This window comes from Lagenorhynchus albirostris, chromosome 11, assembly GCF_949774975.1.
Source record: "Lagenorhynchus albirostris chromosome 11, mLagAlb1.1, whole genome shotgun sequence".
Taxonomy (NCBI): domain Eukaryota; kingdom Metazoa; phylum Chordata; class Mammalia; order Artiodactyla; family Delphinidae; genus Lagenorhynchus; species Lagenorhynchus albirostris.
This window is the reverse complement of record NC_083105.1, coordinates 96439142-96454913: the sequence shown is the minus strand read 5'-3', so window position 1 is coordinate 96454913 and position 15772 is coordinate 96439142.

Here is a 15772-nt window from a genome sequence, read left to right as displayed (position 1 = left end):
GAATTGTGTCCCCCTAAAAGATATGTTGAATTCCTAACCCCCACCACCTCAGAATATAATCTCATTCAGGAATGGGAGCATTGTAGATATAATTCATTAAGACAAGGTCATCCTGGAGTAGGCTGGGCCCTTAATCCAAAATGACTGGTATCCATATAAGAAGAGGGAAAACTGGACACTGACACAGACACAGAGAGAAGAACACCATGTGAGGAATTACACTGGTACAGGCCAAGGAATGCCAAGGATTCCTGGTGATATCAGAAGTTAAGAGAAAGGCAGGGAACAGACTATCCTTGATAGGCTTCAATAGAGCATCATCTTCCTGACAACTTGATCTCAGAATTTTAACCTCCATAACTGTGTGAAAATAAATTTCTGCTGCCACCCAGTTTGTGGTAATTTGTTATGGCAGGCCTAGGGGGAAAATAAAAAGAGAAAAAGAAAAAACAATAAAAACAACAAGAAACCCAGCAATCCCACTCCTGGGCATATACCCAGAGAAAACCATAATTCAAAAAGATACACGCGCCCCAATGTTCATTGCAACACTATTTACAATAGGCAGGAGGTGGAAACAACCTAAATGTCCATCGACAGAGGAATGGATAAGAAGATGTGGTACATATATACAATGGAATATCACTCAGCCATAAAAAGGAACGAAATAGTGCCATTTACAGAGACATGGATGGACCTAGAGACTTATACAGAGTGAAGTCAGAAAGAGAAACACAAATATCATATAATATCACTTATATGTGGAATCTAGAAAAATGGTACAGATGAACTTATTTGCAAAGCAGAAATAGAGACACAGATGTAGAGAACAAACTTATGGGTACTAAGGGGAGAAGGGGGGCGTGGGATGACTTGGGAGATTGGGATTGACATATGTACACTACTATGTATAAAACAGATAACTAATGAGAACCTACTGTACAGCACAGGGAACCCTACTCAGTGCTCTGTGGTGACCTAAAGGGAAGGAAATCTTAAAAAGAGGAGACATATGTATACGTATAACTGATTCACTTTGCTGTACAGCAGAAACTAACACATTGTAAAGCAAATATAATCCAACAAAAATTAATTAAAAAAAAAAAACAAGAAAAAAAATATAGTCATCTAACCTAATCTCAGAAGTGACATTCAAGATTTTTGCCCACAGCTTCTGGCTGGTGAAAAGCTCACTCTATGGTAGTCCTAATATGTGTTGCCTACACTCTGTGTTACAGCCACTATAAAATAAATAATAAATAACACATATAAAGTATGTATATAGCATTCTTTAGTCATTCAAAAATCATTGAAAAAAGTGTTATTATTTATTTTAAGTAATTGGTGAAGTAGGAAGAAAAATCATTATTCCTTATGTCGGAGTTTTGACCTGGAAGGGATTCTTATTTTTAGTTTTGCACAGGAAACACTAAGCTTTATCACAGTGTATAAGGCCTGATCTGCTCAGTCAACAACTTGGTTTTTGTCTGTATGATGTAAAGGTAGGTGGTTAAGTGGACTTGTTACCTTGGCCACTAAAATTCCTACCTTCTCCTGTGACCTGCTCTCTGCAGACATTGTCTTATTGTTAAAAGTTAAAATGAGGAATATTAAAAATTTAAAGAGTTTATTTGAGCAAAAATTGATTCAAACTGGGCAGCATCCAATCTAGCAGACAGAAAGGAGCTCCAAGGGGCTGTACAAAATGAAAAACTTTCAGACAGAGGGGAATAGCATCAAGGAAATTATACCAGGCAAAGAAAGTGGGTTAGTTAATGCAAAGTTACTTTCCTTTAGGTGATGACAAGATTACATAGCTATTGCTGGTCAGGTAATTCTTAATCAACTGGTGTAAGATTCCATTTCTGGGGGAACCAAAACTATAGTTAAGCCTCAGTTTGGTGAATTGGTTGCTAGTGACTTAGCACAAGTGACTGTGTTTTGGGTTCGTCTTGTTTTTAACACCATGAACACCATTCCAAGAACCCCTAATTCCCTCCACCTACTCCTGAAGTGCATTTCCCTTTATTCACCTCCCAGATACACCAGAGGCAGGAGGGAAGTACCCAGAGCATGTAGCCATCCCTTTCCAAATCAAGGAAGTCACTTTCCAGGTCTCCCTAAGTCACTTTCAAAGCCCCTAAGTTGTTCCTCTCCCCTTTCCACAAGGGCAGGCTCAGAGGAAGTGGAGTTTTAGGAAGAATAATTCCTTGGGCTTTGAAGAAGTCTGAGTAGAAATTCTGAAATCTGTCCCAGGTGAGTGGTCTGCCTCCCTTCTTTTTTTTTTTTTTTTTCTGTACGCGGGCCTCTCACTGTTGTGGCCTCTCCCGTTGCGGGCGCACAGGCTCAGCGGCCATGGCTCACGGGCCCAGCCGCTCCGCGGCATGTGGGATCTTCCCAGACCGGGGCACGAACCCATGTCCCCTGTATCGGCAGGCGGATTCTCAACCACTGCGCCACCAGGGAAGCCCACTGCCTCCCTTCTTGAACCTGAGTTTTGCAAAATAAGGGTGGGGGAGGGGTGGATGTGATGATACCTGAAAACAAGATCTGCTTGCTCCTGGGGGCTGGTCCCCTCTTTATGTTGTGTGGCACCCTCTTCTTTACCCGAAGCAAACTTCCCCTGATCACCTCCACAGCCTCCTGCTCTGGGAGGGGATTCTTCTAAGGACTTCACGAACCTGCTCCTTTTACTGACCTGGCAGTGAGTGTTTCTGCCTGCACAGATGCCAGGGCTGGAAGTTGTTGGATGTCCCATCACCAGCAGCAGAGGCCTTGCCTGGGAGATTGTTAAAAATACAGGACCTCAGGTCCTACCTCGGACCCAGTGAATTCAAATCTGCAGTTAACAGGATCTCCAGATGATTCTCAGGCACCATAGCAAAGTGTTTAAACCACGGCTGTAAATGACACAGCCAGAATCAGTTATTTCGAGGATTTTATTCCAAAGCCGCCCTTGGTGTGTGTGTGTGTCTGTGTGTGTGTGCATGTGCACAGGCTGTGGGAGTGGGAAAGGGAAGGAGGTGAACATTGGCGCTGCTCATTAAGAGTTTGCATTTGATGTTTGTCCGCACCTCTGAGGGTATTTGTACATAAAGAAATGGAGTAGTGATTGCTAGAGTGAAACTTGTGTAGCTGCTCCAAAAACCCAAGGGTTTTTTTGGTTTGCGTTTTTTTTGTTTTGTTTTGTTGTTGTTTGTTTGTTTGTTTGCTTTACCTGAGTTCGTTTACTAAGAGTTCGTACCAGGGGGCGCTGCAGGCCTTTCTTTTTTTTTGTCCTTAAAACTTCTGTATACTGAAGTCAGAAAGCTCAAATTATTGGTAAATGCTTCAATCCACATTATTTCATTTGATACATCAATACCTGCATTATCCAGGTATTGGGTCTTTTGACTTTATGGATGAGTAAAGAGCAAGACTGACCATCTGTTTCCAATCTCCAAAACCCAGGCTCCTTTTGCAGCCTACCGCACCACTTGTTGCTCTTATGATAACTTCAATATGAAGTTATACAGAGAAAGAACTAAAATAAAATTTTGCCCAAGGCTGGGTAAGTAGTCTGTCTAAATTCGAGTAGATGAAAACAATATTTATTGTGTTGCTTTGCTAAGAGTCTTTTAATTGTTTGCAACACAAAATGCAACCCATATTGCAAATTCATATAAAATATTCTGTTAGGTCTTCTGCTAGAAATTTAAAGGGTATCACGGTACCTCTGAACAAGATTGATGCATGTATATGATGACCTGGACAGCCCTGATATTTCCCTAAACTTGTGTAAACTTTAGACAGGTGTCTACCTAACTATAGATCCCTCACTTCCCTTTTCTTAGAGCATTTACCTTAGAAAACTTGCAATTGTACAATTGTAAATTCTTTCTTTCAGCCTGTTTGAGAGGTAAATCTCATAGCCTCTTGCCTGGGTCTTTGGGAAAGACCCAAGAACGTCTTTCCCAAAGACTTGGGAGCCATCTCTTTGAAATATAATCATCAAGAGAGACAGTTTCCCTTTCACCCCAGTCTCAGTTGGAGAATAGGAGTCTGGTTTCCATAAAACATAAAAGAGCTATATATATCTTATATATATATCTATATATATCTTTTGTTTTTTCCTGTAATGATAAAGTTTTGTTTGCTTTATCAAGTGCAATAATCTGGATGGTCAGGACACTATTGTTACCTCTAATTAGGTACCTTCAAGAAAAGGAAGTCAATTTTCTTTGCTTATGAAGATAATCTGTTCATTCTTCTCCTGACCTTCTCCTTCATGTTCTCTGTTGTCAGGGAACAGCCATGTTGGTGCTCCTTCTGCTGCTGCTTTTTTGTTTACCCCACAGGTAATTCTGATACACTGCTTTGTAAGCTGGGCCTGTGTTGTAAAATAAACATCTTTAAAATTATATTTACCCTTCAGCAAGTGTAGATGGATGGGTAAAAATTCTCTTTCAAAAGTTACTATAGTCATAGCCAAGCAAAAATACAGATTTCAGCCTCAATCTTTTTCTCTTGATGGGTTAGTGCTTTAATTTGTTTAGCAGTGTCTCCAGCAGTTTCTAAAGTGCCTTTTTCAGGGACTTCCCTCGTGGTGCAGTGGTTAAGAATCTGCCTACCAATGCAGGGGACACGGGTTCGATCCCTGGTCCAGGAAGATCCCACATGCCGTGGAGCAACTAAACCCATGTGCCACAACTACTGAGCCCACGCACTGCAACCACTGAAGCCCGTGAACCTAGAGCCCATGCTCCACGACAAGAGAAGCCACTGCAATGAGAAGCCCGCGCACCGCAATGAAGAGTAGCGCCCCCTGCTTGCTGCAACTAGAGAAAGCCTGCACTCAGCAATGAAGATCCAATGCAGCCAAAAATAAATAACTTTAAAAAGTAAAAAAATAAAGTGCCTTTTTCTGATTTTCATTTAAAGAATTGTGGCAGCAAATGATCTTTGACCCTTAACTTATGTCACGTGTACAGAGCACACTCACTGGAGCTCTGTACATGTAACATGTATAACTTTCAGTTCTAGGTTAAGGATGAGTGTGGGTTCTTAGGTCACTGTGCTAAAAACAGTTATAATGCTGACTAAAAGTCACCTGCTTTTTAAAATTAACAGACTTCATTTTAGCTTTATGAGAAAAAAAGCAGTTTAGGTCTGCAGAAAATTTTAGCAGAAAATACAGAGTTCCCGTATGCGTTTCTTCCTCTTATGCATCTTCCCCTATTTTTAACACCTTCCATTATTGTGTTACACTGGTTACAGCTGATGAACAAATTTCGCTACATTATTATTAACTGAAGTCCATAGTCTAAATGAGGGTTCACTCTTTGTGTTCTATATGCTATGGATTTTGAAAAATGTATAATGACATGAATCTGAAAGGGACACAGTCAAGGGACAAAGTCGGTAATTAAATAGTTAACCCCACTAGGGGATTGTAAGTAAGAAAAGTATGGGAGACCCCTGTAAGTTAACGATCACTTAAGAAAGCAGGTTTGCTTAACCACAAAATGAAGCAGGCTTGTGTATCAACAAAGCCATGCGACCGAAGCATGAGACGTGCCCCAAAACAATAAAACAATGGTGGCATGAGACCCACATCCTGCTCAGTGAGCTCAGTAAGTTAATGACCCCTAGGACATGCTCTCTGCACATAAAAAACAATAATTTATGGAAAGGTGACATTGCATTGCAAAGTGAAAGACCCTCATGGTATTGAGACCTGAAATAATTTTTCCATAGTGCCATGACAGTCCTGGATTAACCACGTAGGGACAAGAAAACTCCCCAGCTGGACCTGGAGGAGGAGCTGATGATGGAAGCTTGACGTCTACTCAACAATGAGGAAGGGCTTCCCTGGTGGCGCAGTGGTTGAGAGTCCGCCTGCCGTTGGAGGGGACGCGGGTTCGTGCCCCAGTCCGGGAGGATCCCACATGCCGCGGAGCGGCTGGGCCCGTGAGCCACGGCCGCTGCGCCTGCGCGTCCGGAACCTGTGCTCCGCAACGGGAGAAGCCACAACGGTGAGAGGCCTGCGTATGTAAAAAAACCACAAAAAACCCCTGGGCTCCACCTATTCATCCCTCCCAACCTTCCCACCTCGGCCCCTTAGACAGACCTTTTCACTGTCTGCATAGTTTTGCCTTTTCCTGAATGTCAAATCGTTGGAATTTTACAGTCCGTAGCCTTTTCAGATTGCCTTCTTTCACTTAGTAACCTGCATTAAAGATTCTTTTATGTCTTTTCTTGATTCGAGAACGTTTTTTTAAGTCTGTTTTGCCAAAAGTTTTACTTTTGTTTTAGTTTCGAAGAATTCGTTAACGAAGAGACACCGCCCGTCACACAAATAGACAATTTCAACTTAACTTTAATAAAAAATCATTAAAAAGAAAGAAATAGAAATGAAAAGGGAGAGAACAGTAAAAGCGTGTACCTCACCAAACTGGGCCGACACCTACGTCCAGACTCGAACGGCGCTGGGAAGTCCCAAAAACAGCAATCTGGAGTCCCAACTGGGCAAGATCCCGGGCAGTGCGTCCACTCCACGGACGCAAATTGCAGTTTAGGGGAGTCCCGCTGATAATACCAGGCCGCAAACTGGTATCATCAGTGTGCCTGCAAATACGCAGCTTGGGGTTTCTTCAACGATGCTGTTTATCTCATTTCGTGTATCCTAAGAATTTCTAGATCCCCGGGAACTGGCCAGGTCCCTGAGGCTCATGGAACTGCATGATCCTCTCCCTTCTTTATCTTAAGTGCCGCCGGACTTGCTGGCCACAGCTCCCAAACAGGCACGTGGTCCAGGCAAGATCACAAATCAGTTAGTGGCCTAATATCGCCTCTGAAGCCTGAACAAGACGTCTTCCATTTCAGTCCTCCTAACAAAGTCCCTGAATATGATGCCATTGTTTGGAGCGTCTACAGTGTGTTTAGCCGTGTATATATTGACAGGCATCTTGGTTGCTTCCAAGTTTTGGCAGTCATGAATATAGCTGCTATAAACACACCTGTGTAGGTTTGGCATAAACTTCAGGTTTTTGTTTTTGTTTTTGTTTTTGCAGTACGCGGGCCTCTCACTGCTGCGGCCTCTCCCGTTGCGGAGCACAGGCTCCAGACGCGCAGGCTCAGCGGCCATGGCTCATGGGCCCAACCGCTCTGCGTCACGTGGGATCTTCCCGGACCGGGGCACGAACCTGCGTCCCCTGCATCGGCAGGCGGACTCTCAACCACTGCGCCACCAGGGAAGCCCCTAAACTTCAGTTTTCAACTCATTCGTGTAAATGCCAAAAAGTGAGATTGTTGGATCATATGATGAGTGTATTCATTTCTTAAGAGACTGCCAAGCTGTCTTCTAAAGAGTCATCTGCTTTTTATTATCACCCCTTGATGAAACTTCTAAATCATTTCAGGGATGAAAATAAGCCACCAGAAAAAAAAAATCTGTTGATCAAAGACTGATGTTTGCAGTTATGGTATTGTTTTGAAAACATGTTCCTAAACTCCTTTCCACCTGGACCAATCTCACTGTGGACAGATCCTCAGCTTTGAGATCTGATCACCCCAAGGAAGTCCGAGAAAGTGTGATGGAGACAGGTGATGCTATATTTAAGATCATTTAAAAATCAAAATGGAGTAACTATGGTTCACACATCCAGAATGGAGCCAGGTGGCCATCGGTGGATGTGGTTTCAGATGCATTCTTGCATCACTGAGGACTTGAACTTTCGGAACTGTATCTAATTTAAGAACACCACCAGCCATTTTCACGATATTTGCAAGCAGCTGCTGGCTGCAGACACTGTTTCCAAGTGCCCCCCTCCCTGCCCTGCAACTGTATAACCATTTTGAACCCCAACACATTCTTGTTTAAACAAGCACCCTTATTTCTTGCCAGCTCCAATCTGAATTCTTGACAATTTATGTAACCTTGCAGTTTTTTGCCTCTGTGAGCTTTCCCCATTTTGTAGTCCTGGAACGCATGCAACTCAATGCTTTTTGATCTGTGCCTCCTGAGACCTGAGCTCCTAACCACACATCAACACCTTTCGGGGGTATGTGTGTGTGTGTGTGTGTGTGTGTGTGTGTGTGTGTGTGGTCACAAGCAGGGTTTTCTGTTCTCAAAAGTCTTGGTTAACACAGGTTAGACAGCCTCGTCCCCACCTCTGGTAGGCCAGTGTGGCAACCAGCCTGTGGCCTGCTGCAGACTTTCCCCTGCTTTGCCAGGAAGGGACCCGGTTTGGGAGACAGCCTGAGCAGCGGGCAGTCTTCTTTGATCCACTGTTAACCCACCAGGACCCCATCAGGCTCTCCGCAAGTTTCAGTGTCCTCAGGCGACTTTGGAAAGGAACCAAAGACCCCTAACCTGAAGGCATCCTGTTTACAACGGTTCTGACTTTCTCTTTTGCCTCGAAGCCCTGGCAAATGAAAAACAGGAAGCAAAACTGGGTTAAAAAAAGCTGGGCGTGACATCCGGCCGTGGGATATCTACTGCCCTCTGGTCTACTGCCAGTGCCTGCTTCCTGGCCTGCCCCAGGCGGTGGCAGAAGGTTGAGGCCTGGAAGCCAGAGACCGTCCAGGAGGGGCTGCAGATGGGGAGGGATGTGGGCGCAGACCCCGAAGCTGGAGCCCCCTGGAGAGCGCGTGGGTGGGGGGGGCAGAGAGTTCATAGCCCTGAGACCAGCCATCCCCACAGGGCCGCCACCGCTCCAGCACCATGTCACAGTGAAAAGAGGAGCCGCCAAAGGGAGAACCGAGAAGAGGAAGAAGAAAACGCCTTCCTTGGTTTCACCCAGGCTGTGAACTCTCCAGGGCTTTCCCAACAGAGGTGAGGGTCTGGCCTAGACAGATGATTTCAAGAAATGTGACCTGATTTCTCCCCAGATGCCTGGGCCCCTAAGCCGCCCTCTTCATGGGAGTTTGCGCAACTTTAGGGAGTGAGTGGGAGATTCCTTAGGACAGGCCCTGTGGTCTGGGGATTAAGGGCTTTGAAAGGCTGGGAGACTGCGGCAGGCATTCCTAGTGACCTGGTTCAGGGCCCCTCCCTCTTTTTATGTCTCAGTGCACCCCAACCCCAGGTTGGTATCTTAATTGGAAAATAGAGATCCCTTTGGAACTGGCATGGCCCCCTCTGGAACTGGCCCCCTCCATTCCAGGAACACAGATCTCCCAACTTTCTTGGGGAGAATTGCCTTTAAGCTGGGTCTGAATACCCTCAAGCTCCCTCTGGCAGAATACCGTATGTTAAAACAGAAAGTTCCCATCCAGGTGTCATACAGGTTAATTGTGCCACTGGCTTCTTAACATACTGCTCTTATTAACTGAAATTTCAGAAACAAAGACCTGGTTGAGATAAAGAGGCATTTATTGGGGAATTGTTAGAGCTAAAGCCTGGAGACACAGATTCAGGAAGCTCTGGAGTTGTGATCTGCCAGGCCAAAAAAATGGAGGAAGTTTATAAGAGACAAAAGCAAGAAGCCCTGGTTAGTTTTAAACCTTGTCAAGAGCTATCATTGGAGAAGCTGAGGGTGCTTGTTAAGCAAGGATTGGTTGAATTTGAAATAGTTGCATAACCACAAGGCCACAAGGCAGGAGGGGGAAACTTGAAACCAAAAGGAAGCAAGGCGGGGGGCGGGGGGGGGGGTGCCTTGAAACCAAAAGAGGTGGCAGATGTTCTGTCCTTGGATCTGGTACAATACAAACAAAGTTCAAGTTCTTTAGTTCTGAAATCAGGCCCTTACTGGCCTCCCAACTCCATTTTTGTATGCTGAACTGTGATTACTCCATGATAATTTCTTTTCTTTTTTTTTACATAAATTTATTTATTTACTTTTGGCTGCATGGGTTCTTCTTTGCTGCGTGCGGGCTTTCTCTAGTTGTGGCGAGCGGGCTTTCTCTAGTTGTGGCGAGTAGGGCTACTCTGTTGTGTTGCGTGATTTGATGATAAATGATTAGGAATACAAAAAACATGAAGAAATGGGGCTGCCACTCTAACTAGATGTGTTACACAGCTGCTGCAGTAAATAACTCCCTAAATTTCATTGATAGCACAGTATATATTTACTTATAACTCAGGTAGCTGTGGAATTACTGGTCACAGGAATTACTGGTCAGAGCGCAACTTTCTTTCCTGGAAATTCAGGGACATAAGTTTCTTTTATCTTGAGGCTGTGCCGCCACCTCTAAGGTCTCCTTGATATTTTCACCTAAATAGAGAAAGGGGAAAGCTTTTGTGAAGACATGTCTGAGCTTGGGTGTCCTCAGCCTGAAGCAGCTTGAAGCAGGATTTTGGTTCCTGACCAGAGATTGAAGTCAGGTCGTGGCAGTGAGAGGGCTGAATCCTAACCACTAGACCAGTGGCCAGCGACAAGGCCCTGGTCAGTACGGCTTTGCAGAAAATGAATTTCCACAAAGAAACGGAAAGTAGTGAAACACGTAAAGTGTTTATTAGGGAGAAAAAGAGTACGTGTGAATAGGCACACGTGGGCAGGCTCAAGAGAGAGTTGCGCCCTCATGGTAGTTTGAATCACTTTTATGGGGCATTTCTTCTGGGTTTCCTTTGGCCAATCATCTTGCTTTGCCTGGTTCTGAGTCCATATTTGGTACATCTCAGGGTTCTCCCGTGTGTGTGTGCATCTCTTAGCCAAGATGGATTCTGGCCAAGAGGCCTATGGGTAGGTTGACATCACTCCCCATTTTGACCTCCAAAGAGCCTCTCTGAGCATGTATAGTCGGGAAGGTCTCCTTGACCTTGAAAATGAGAAATATATGGTCTCTTATCTGGGCAGGGCTTAGCTTCTCCTCTTCATCTTGGAGTATCTGTCCACAGGGGACAAACTCCAGCTCTTCAGCCTGGGGCCCATCTATCTCCTGCCTCAAGTCCATTTCTGGAAGGTCTGTGCCCAGTGACATAGCGACATACCTCACCTTGATTCATATTCACATTAGTGAGAATTATTTCTGTGGCCACATCTAGATGAAAGGGTTGGTGGAAATGTATATTTATAATATAGAAAAAATCCTCAAAACCCAACAGCAAAAATGCAAAGACTCTAATTACAAAATGGGCAAAAATCATAAAGATACATTTCACTGAAGAGGATAAAGAGAACAAATAAACACATGAAAAGATGCTCAACATCTTTAGCCATTACGGAAATGCTAATTAAAACCACAGTGAGAGACTACTCCACAAACCTCAGTACAGCTAAATTAAGAAACACTGACAGGGCTTCCCTGGTGGCGCAGTGGTTGGGAGTCCGCCTGCCGATGCAGGGGACACGGGTTCATGCCCTGGTCTGGGAGGATCCCACGTGCTGCGAAGCGGCTGGGCCCATGAGCCATGGCCGCTGAGCCTGCGCGTCCAGAGCCTGTGCTCCGTGGTGGGAGAGGCCACCACAGTGAGAGGCCCGCGTACCGCAAAAAACAAAACAGAACAAAAAAACCCTGACATCAAATGCAGGGAAGATGTGGAGAACCTGATTCACTCATACGTTGCTGGTGGGAATGTAAAATAGAATAGTGACTCTGGAAAAGTTTGGCTTTTTTTTTTAAAGTAAATGTACAATTACCATACAACCCAATCATAATTCTGAGTATTTATCCCAGAGAAATGAACATGTATTTCACACAAATACCTCTGCACAAATGTTTATAGCCATTTTATTCATGATAATCCAAAACTGGAAAAAAAGAAAGAGATGTTCTTTAATAGAGGAATGGTTAAACAAACTAGCATACAGCCACACCATGGAATACTACTCAGCAATAAAAAGGAGTGAAGTCCATTGCTTCCCTGGTGGCGCAGTGGTTGAGAATCTGCCTGCCAATGCAGGGGACACGGGTTCGAGCCCTGGTCTGGGAGGATCCCACATGCCGCGGAGCAACTAGGCCCGTGAGCCACAACTACTGAGCCTGCGCATCTGGAGCATGTGCTCCGCAACAAGAAAGGCCGCGACAGTGAGAGGCTCGCGCACCGCGATGAAGAGTGGCCCCAGCTCGCCGCAACTAGAGAAAGTCCTCGCGCAGAAACGAAGACCCAACATAGCCAAAAGTAAATTAATTAATTAATTAATTTTTTTAAAAAAAGGAGTGAAGTCTTAATACACATAACAATTTGGATGAATTGCCAGAGAACTATGCTGAGTTAAAAGAAGCTAATCACAATATTCTATTCTCTTACCTTTCAGAGCTGCTTTCTACTGGCAGTCATCAGAATGACCAGCATTCCAAGTGTAAACGCCAAAAGAAAAACTGGGCTTGAGAAGTTTAAAACTTAAAATATAGAAAAAGAAAAGAACATACGAAAAAATATTTTTTTTACAAATGAAGTATGCTTTCATTAACTTACATCTAATTTCTTCCACCTCTCTGCCATCTTACAAGCCACTGCCATACTAGATCTCAAAGCACCATTCTGATTATTGATGCCCCATTGCATGGTCCCCAGTGGCTATATCCATGGCCATTTACTGTCTCTAATCTACCTTTATAGCACCAAACACCATTGTTTTCAATATTTAAACTTCCCTTATTGATGCACTCTACACCAGCGGTTCCCAGTATAGGCTCCCTTTTAGAATCATTTTGGTCGGGCCGGGGTTGGGGGGGGGGGCGGTGGTGGGGGAACATCTCAGAAAATATGGACGCTCAAATACCACCTCCCAGAGATCCTGATTTAATTAGGCTCTCCTGGTGCGTTAGAATCATTTTTTAAAAGCCTCCTAGTGATTCAAATGTGTAAGCAGGGTATAGAATCATAATTCTACCTCGTTCCCTATAGCTGAAATAACAAGTTCAACTTTGTCTAAATCCTATCTTTCCTTTAAGCTTCAGTGTAAGTGCCATCAACCCCCATGAAGTCTTTTCCCAAAGAGAAACACTCCCTGGCCCTTGGGCCACAAGCAGTATAGTTGGTAAGTTAGTTGCAGACCAAGTTGATGTCACACTATCATTATGGACCGTTTAAAGCCTCTCCTGTTTCACTTATCCTCCTTTAAGTCCCATTTTTGCCCCTCCATAGGCACCTATTCTTGCGCATTTGATGTGCACTATTTTTTTTAAACAGATATTGTTTCTCACACAGATATATTTAATAAATATTATTATTTTAGTATAGTGAACAGTTACGTATCACAAGATTATACTTAATTTTCATGTAACTATAACCACCACCCTAATCGTTAAATAGGATATTACCGGCCGCACTCAAGCCTTCTTGTTCTCCTGCAAATTACTATTCCCTTCTTGCCGCCAAAAGAATCTTCTTAACCTCAGAGATTACTTTTGCTTGTTTCAGAGCTTTTTATAACTTGAACAGTTCAAGGTGTATTCTATTGTGCCTGTTTTCTTGTATTGAACATTATGTTTTTGAGATTCACCCATGTCGTTGCCTATAGCAAGAGTTTGTTCATGCTCATTGCTGAATAGTATCCCATTGTATTAATATACCACAATATTTTTCCATTCTCCTATTAATGGGCATCTGAGTTTTCAGTTGTTGGCTATTACAAATAATTCTGCTATAGCGATTTTGTGTATGTCTTTTTATGTACATATGTGTTTATTTGGGGCAATGTGACTAAAATTTCTGGATCATGGTTTAGCTATGATCAACTTTAGTTGTTATGTCAAAGAGTGTTCCAAAATTTCTATAAATATTTATACCCCCACCAACAGTGTATAAGCGTTCCAGTTGTTTTATATCATCCCTAAGAAATTATATACTGACCTTTTTCATTTTATCCATTAGAGTAGATGTTTAGTGATATCTGTGGAATATTTTCCCTGTGAAAATGTTTTTTTCTATACCAAGGTAAAGTAAATCTCATTCATGTTGTCTGGTATGGCAAAATTCTGGACGTTTCACAAAATAATACTAAGGAGTAATGCTTAATAATAAAGTTACTAATAGTAACTTTTGTCAACAGGAAATGATCTTCTCCTTAGGGATTCGGTGACAATTTGTTATGGAATTTATTCAAACATCTGTTGCTATGTTTTCAAGGTCACCAATCTTTTCTCCTGCAAGTCTAACCTGCCATTAATCTAGTCAGGGAATTTTTCATCGCAAGAAATTGCAGTTTTTGTCACTAGAAGTTGGGTTTGTATCTTTTCTTAAATATCTTCTGTGACTGTACTTAATAGTTATAGAAACATTTTGATTTCCTTATCTGCTATTTGTAATATCTGTATTATTCCTGATGCTGAAAGCTCAGCCCTTTGTGCACTGGTGCTGTTAGACCTGCGCGGTCTCCTAGGAGTTTCGACTCGCCCAGGAAACAACAAGAGTCGGAAGTCGATGCAAAACGCAAGAGGTTTATTGAAGGCCGGTGCACCGGGGTTCCTTGGTCCTCACGCAGGAGGTCGAAGAAGGAACCCCTTTTGGGCGCGAATATGTCAGTTTTATAGGTTCCCACTTCCCCGTATGTAAATTATAGATTTGGTTGTGTTTTCCTGCTGATTGGTCCCGGCTTAGGCTCGGACCAGAGAGGGAACTTGTCCCCAGCTTCCTGATTGGTCTTTGACAGATACCTTTTTTACATTTTGTTTATCTCCCTCCTTCTCAGAAGGGAGCCGGACATCCTGGAAATTCACCCGTTGTCTAAGAAGCCCCTATTGTCTGGAGAGTTCTTAATCATTAGCTGGAACAATGTCCCTCGAGTCCCACAGTGCCTAATCAAATCTCAGAGACAGAATTTTGGGTGCAGTAGAAAAGAATAGCTTTATTGCTTTGCCAGGCAAAGGGGGACACAGCGGGCCCATGCCCTGAAAAACTGTGTGTCCCAATCCAGGGGAATTTGGTGTGGAGTTTTAGCAATGGTTCAAGAACTGGGGTTGCTGATAAGATTAGGGTGTGTGCAGGGACTGCACTCCTTTAATCTGGTCTCAGGTAATCTAATGAGTTTCTGTGGTTCCTTAAATCTGGCCTCAGGTGGTCTGCTCGAAGAGCTTCTCTGGTTACTTTAATCTGGAATGAAGAATGCTGACATCTTTCACTTGTTGGGGGGTTTAGTTCTATAAAGACCTTAAAGATATTGTTATGTGTATCCCTTGAGGCAGAACCAGCGCCCTGCCCCAAGGCTGCACTGTTGTTTCTTGACTGTTCCTCCCTTGTCTCTGCATCCCCTCCCTTCCCTGATTAGCAACTGTTCTAATCTGCCTTTAGAACTCAGGGAAGGTCATGGAGGCTGGAGTCTATTCCTTACAAACAAGAAATGGGGGACAGAAAGACTTCCATGCCCAGGAGTCCCACAGGGTCCTGCTCCGTTTCATTCCTGGGCCTGTTTGTATTGGCTCATTTTCTTCACATCATGGGTCATGATTTCCTGCTTCTTTGCAATCTTTGATAGCATTCCAGAGATTGTGAGTTTTTACCTTGTTGGGTATTGGATATTTTTGCATTTCTCTAAGTATTCTTGAATTTGTTCTGAGACACAGTTAAATTATTTGGAAATGGTTCTAGCCTTTTGAGTCTTCCTTTTAAGATTTGTGTAAAGGAAAAGTCTACAGTCCTTCCTAATTGGTGTTTCTTCCCCGTGAATCTCCTTTACTATGCACACAGAACTCTTCAATTCTGTTCACTTCTGGTCACCAAATGCACGAGATTTTTCCCCTAAACAAGCAATTCTCTATGACACTAGCCTGGTGTCCCACGATTTAACTCAATTCTAATACTATCAACCTGGAGATAGCATCAGATCCCACAGGTTAAGGGCCCAGTCCCACAAGATTGCTTCCCACTTCAGATGCCAGTGCAAGTAGTAGGCCCCCAGGTTACCCATAA